Genomic DNA, 6,232 nt, shown 5'->3' on the forward strand with positions numbered 1-6,232 from the left:
ACCACATCCATACACACAGTGAAAAGGATGGTACTGTAGTAAAATGATAAAGGAATTACCTTATTATGGGGACTGATGAGTATTTGAAATGCATAGCTACATAAAATCATATCTCACCATGTAAGCAACAAAGCTGTGTCTCTTAATTGCTGATTAAGCCCATGAATTCTCAGAATGATAGGCATGAACAGCTAACACCAAAGAGAGAAGCAAAAAAATAAATAAATAAAATGAGAGCTAGCCTTCCTTTGCTCTGGTGTCTGTTTAGAGCCACCAGCCTCACAACCGTAAAAGGTCAGGGAGAAACTTGCCTATGAAAGAAGTCAATGGTTTTTCTTCAGCAGATGTCATTTTCAAAGATAACATGTTGATTTAAACTTTTAAACTTTCAACTTTCCTCTGGAAATATTTTTTATAGGCCCACATTCTCATAAGGCCTCTCTTACAGGCAATGAATATGCGAGAGAGGGAGGGGAATGTGGCTTCTCAGTGGTTTCTATCATAATATGAATTTTTCGTGTAAGTCTCCATTTTGCAGATGAAAAAACTAGTTTTATTCAAACTTCAAAACCAAAATGATAAATTCCTAACAGCTTGTCTGATAGGTATTTAGTAGTTTCTGTGACTTCTATGTGCAGATGGAAAGAAATTTTTTTGTACTAGTTTCTTTTGTAAAAATTATTCTTAAAGTTTTTTTTTTAAGGTTTCAAATGTACATTATTTCTCCAATCATGCCATATTTTAATGGGTACACAGGGGTGCCCTGACTGGGAATAGAACCTGATACCTCTTGGTGCATGGAAGGATGCTCAACCACTGAGCCACAGTGGTCAGGGCTATTCTTAAGTTTTAAAGAAAGACTGGTTTGTGTAGATAATTCTCCTCTGACCATTTTCTTACCTCTTTTATATTCTTTTCTGACCATCTTCTTACCTCTTTTTTAAATTTCATTTTTTAATTAACATATAGTAAAATTGACTTCTTTGGATGCACAGGTCTCTGAAATGTAACACGTGTAGATGGATTCATGTACACACTAATCAATAGGCTATTGAACAGTTCCAGTACACCCCAGCATTCCCTCATGCTATTCCTTAATGGTCACCTTTCCCCCACCTCAACCCATTGGTAATCTCTGTTTCATTTTCTGTAACTATCATTTTGTCTTTTTGAGACTTTTATATAAAAAGAATCATGTAGTATGTAATCTTTCAAAACTGCCTTTTCTCTCTGGGCATAATGCCTTTGAGAACCAGCCAAGTTGTACCATGTGGCAGTAGCTCATTCTTTTTATTGCTGACTGGTTTTCCATTACATTGATGTACTATGGATTGTTTACACACTAACTGAAAACATTTGGGGTTTTTTTCTCAGTTTTTGATAATGATGAATTGAACAGGTTTAAACATTTAGGTACAGGTTTTTAATCTCACTTGGGTAAATATGTAAGAATGGATACTGAATCATATGGTAAGTGTATATTTAGCATTAAGAGAAACTGAAAATGGTTTTCCAAAGGGGCTGCACCATTTTGCATTTCCAACTGCAATGTATGATAATTCTAGTTGCTCCACATCCTCACCAGCATCCCATGTTTTTTTAGTCATTATAACTGTTATGTTGTAGTATAGTATCTCATCATCTTCCTTTAAAAAAAGTTTTATTTTGTCATGTTGGGTTTTTACTTTATAATTTTATTAAAAACACTATCTTCCTATTCTGTGGCTATAATTCCCTCTCCTATTCTAAGTTCTAAAGAATCTGTGCCTTAAGGGAGGTTATACTTACTCTTTTAACATTTCTCTTTCCTTTTATTCATTCTTGGTGGTTTTAAGCTATAGTGGACCTGGCTCCTATTTCAGAAGAAGTAGTGAGTAAGTGGTTAATAGAGAGTGAATCACCTACTTTGGAGCAACACCTTATGTTGATTCAGGTGTGTGTCTGTGGTCTTCTTTAAGGAGCAGAACTGGATTGCCCCAGCAAGGTAATGTGCCTATAAATTGTCTCACATACCCAGGCTTGCCATCTAAAGAAGATTCCTAACAAATACACTATGTCTCCAAATATGTTGACAATCTAGACCAGTGATGGCGAACCTTTTGAACTCGGCGTGTCAGCATTTTGAAAAACCCTAACTTAACTCTGGTGCCGTGTCACATATAGAAATTTTTTGATATTTGCAACCATAGTAAAACAAAGACTTATATTTTTGATATTTATTTTATATATTTAAATGCCATTTAACAAAGAAAAATCAACCAAAAAAATGAGTTCGCCTGTCACCTCTGACACGCATGTCATAGGTTCGCCATCACTGATCTAGACTATGATGAGGTTACACAAGTATCTAAACACCAGAAGGTCAAACTTGCTTTTGCATATCTAATTTTGAGGCTGAACTTTTCCTGGGCAAATTAACAATTGAAATGATGAGAGGGTAGAATTTTAGATTTTCAAGGATTTATTCTGAGAACTGCCAAGGCAGAGAGAACGGAGAGAAGACTAACAAGATGGTGCTGAGGAAACAGCCAGCAAATGAGTCAACCTGATTCTGGATCCAGTTCCTTGGTTATCCATTCTTTTAAAGCAGATAGCCTCTATATGCACATAGCGTAATGGGGAAGAAATGAGCTTTGCAGAAGTGTGGAGGTGAGAATGGAAAAACTGATGTTATGAGAACATGCATGGAGTGTTATAAAGAAAGTGTTTGCATTTTATGCATGGGTGGTGTACAAGATTGTAAGCAATGTACAATTTTTAAAGTTTTATAGGTATAGTGTCAGGTGGGGACTATACTTATGGGGAGGATCACTTCATAAGCTATATAAATGTCTAACCCCTATTCTGTACACCTGAAACTAATATAATATTGAATGTCAATAGTATTTAAAAAATAAAAATAAATAATCGAGTTTTAAAGAGAGATAACTTGACAGCCTAGAAGAAGTTAGAGAGGGTGACATAGAAAGAAGGGAAACTACTTGGAAGGCTCTTGAAATAATCTTGGCCAAAAAACTTAATGTAGGCTCTGCTTTCTCCCTCATGCCCAGTACTCTCTATTCCCTACTTTTTTATTCACATCATTTCTACCTCCATTAGCACTTTGATGTTTCAACTTTGAGTTTCTAATTGTTCGATAGCCACAATATTATTCTCTCTTTAAGAATGTTTGGAACAATTATCTCATGTAGACATTATACATATGGATAACATTTACATGGTAAAGGGCAGCAGCTTAAAACTTTTTCTTCAATAATATTTTCAGTGTAAGCTTTGTTTCATATTTTATTTTCCATGACAAGACAGATTCATGTTTAGTGTGGTGTGAGTCAGTGAAGCCCCTCAGCACCCCTCTTTGCTGGGGAAGCAGGCTGCTGATGTCACAATATATTCCAGCAGGAGCCCCAGAACCCCTGGAATAGACTAATGACCTTTCTCAGCGCTACTTTTTCTTGATGGAATTAAAGCAAGGAAGCTGTTAGAATGTGGACATTCCCAGAGTCAAAACCCCAAGACCTGCATAAATAAAATTATAAAAATGACTGGATTCAATATGCCTGGTACATTCAAGAGTTTAACCCAGGGCCTTGCTCGTAGTGGTAACTTAATGTGTACTTGCTAAGTTGAATTGGATCTCACCATTTTATTTAATGCAACATTATTTTTTCTGCTTCATTTCTTTATTGCTGGAAGAACAACTAAAAATGAGTAGTTAGAAAAAAATAGGTTTTGAAAAAAGAAAAAATACTGACCAACTAGATGTATAAATTTATAATAGTTATAAAACTCTTGCTTGTGGAAACACAGTTGTTATGGATCCATGTGATAAAGCACATGTGCATAAAATTTGATTGTACACAATCAAACTTACATTTATTTAGAGTTCAAAGGGACATTTTTCATCAGAAGTTCTCTGAGTGCTTGTCATTGTCAATTTTTCATTTGCTCTTATTTATTACCTCTCAGCATTTATAGGTAAAACAGAAGAAATAAGCATCTGGGGACAAATCCTTGAATCCCCTTATTTTCATTAGGGTCTGCTCAATTACATATATTTGGTCAACAGTTTATTAAATAAAACTTCTAGAAAGCCAGATAATGTTAACACTACTTTCTAAGTATTACTTTGCAGTACTAACTTTCACCCATTCAATGACTCCATCAATTCCTAACTCGGCCATTCTACATTTTTTTAATGAATCTGCCCAACAATTAATTAAAAAACAAAAAACTCAAACTGGTGTATCATTATGTGATAAGAAAAGTGTTAGCATGAATGTAGAAGTAGTCCTGTAGTTTTGGAGGCAGGACAGAAGTTAGCACTTAAAAAAATAATAATAATGTAAGATGAGTGAGAGAGGTACTACAGTAAGGAATACATTATATACAGAGCAATTCACCTTTCTATCTGGAGCTAATATCACACACAGTGCTTTCCTAAAAGATCACCTAACCAGTATCCAACTGACCTTATCAACCTACATTAGTAATGAGATATAGTTTTCCTATTTACTGGGAAATGTGTTTTTTAATCGACCACATTTTTAGTAGCTTCTACAGAACTAGTTCTCTCATTTTCAGTGTTATGACTACAAACATTTTTTTTAAGGCTTCTTTTTGGAAATTCATAGCTTTTCTCATTATGTTTCCATTGGTAGAATCCAAGTTGGAAATTTCAGAAATGTTACAAAGGACTATATCAACACCATGCATTTTCCCATTTTCTTATATAATTTCTTCCATATAATCATGTATCTGTATTAAATCTATCAAAATGTAATGCTGGGGAAAAGTCAGGGTCAGTACTTTCGCAAATATTCATAATAGGCTTTGTGGCTGAGGCTTTGGGTATAGATGTTTACCATTTTCGTTTCTGTTGAGTTTTTGTATACCTGGGTTTTTGGATTCTAAAAAAATTAAAGAGGACAAGGGTCTTCTCTGAGTCTGCTACTCACCTAAAATGTGACCTTAGACAGAACACTTCTTGAATCCCAGTTCTGCTTCTAAAAATGTTGAGGTGAGAGGGGGATCATTGTACTAGGTAATTTTCAATGCTCCTTCCACCAGGAGTAGTCTAAGATTCCAAAGAGACATGTGTTTTTGCTGTCACTAGTCACCATATACTTATTTACATGTTTAGAAACAATCAGGACAGTGGCAAGCACAGTTGCATAGGCCATTCTGTCACTTGTATTCCATCCAGCTCCGGGTGTCTCTGCGTAATTTCCAAGCACAGTCTGTCATCTGTAAGATGGGCTCCTAAATGAAACTCTGTGCTTAGCTCTTTGGTTTGTGCAATTCATCCTTTTACTTCCCTTCCGTTCCATTTCATAACCTTGAAAATAGCCAGGTGGCCTACACTCAATCACGTAGGGTTAATTAGTCACTGTTTATTTATAAGCTTCAGTCCTCTCTGCTCCCAACATCTGCTTCTTGTACTCAATGTTTAGCATCTATCACTACTCATTGTTACCTCTGATGAGGTTGGTTGGTCATTGGTTCAAGATTTCAGTCAATCTTTAGGTCAATGTTCTTCATGTTGGTACATTGAACAACTGTTTGTTGGATAATGACTGGATTTGGTTGGGGAGAAACTATAGGCTCATGTAAAGTTCATAGTTTTTACTAAAATCAGTGTAAATTTTTTCTGTTTACGTTATCAACTACCATCATTGCATTGACCTAATAGTTGTAAAAGAAGATAATGCAATGTTGCATAGAGTCATTTTACTATCAGTGGCATCTTGGGAGAAAACACACATCCTACCCCACCCCAAAAAGTTCTTGAGTGACCTGCAAGGCAACTTGGCTTTGCACTGGATGGGGAAGTGTCTTGTCTAATTACCCAAAAATAGTTTAGTTAAAGTGTCCTCCAGGAGACACATGGAAGGACAATCAAGAAGCTTTGTCCTGTCTGTCATAAATGTGGCTCAGAGTGGCAATCCAAAAGGATTTTGTTTTCTACTCCCAATGAACATGGAGCTGCAGTCCTCCCAAAAAGAGAGAGTGGGAGAGAAATTAAATACTACATTTATTTCTAACACTTGAATTCAGACAAAAACTGAAAATCTGTTCAGCTACTCTCTGGTTAAAAAAAAAAAATACCAAAAGCTGAAGGACTTACTATGTGCTCTGTGTCCTGAGTTATTAGGAAGAAGTTTTAACTCTAAAGAATCAGGTCTGAACTAGCTGCCAGCATGATTCCATGGTCCCGTCCAGATAACTCAGTCAC

Source organism: Myotis yumanensis, unplaced genomic scaffold (genome assembly GCF_028538775.1).
Source record: "Myotis yumanensis isolate MYYU_CA2020_CCGP unplaced genomic scaffold, mMyoYum1.0.hap1 SCAF_8, whole genome shotgun sequence".
Classification (NCBI taxonomy): Eukaryota; Metazoa; Chordata; class Mammalia; order Chiroptera; family Vespertilionidae; genus Myotis; species Myotis yumanensis.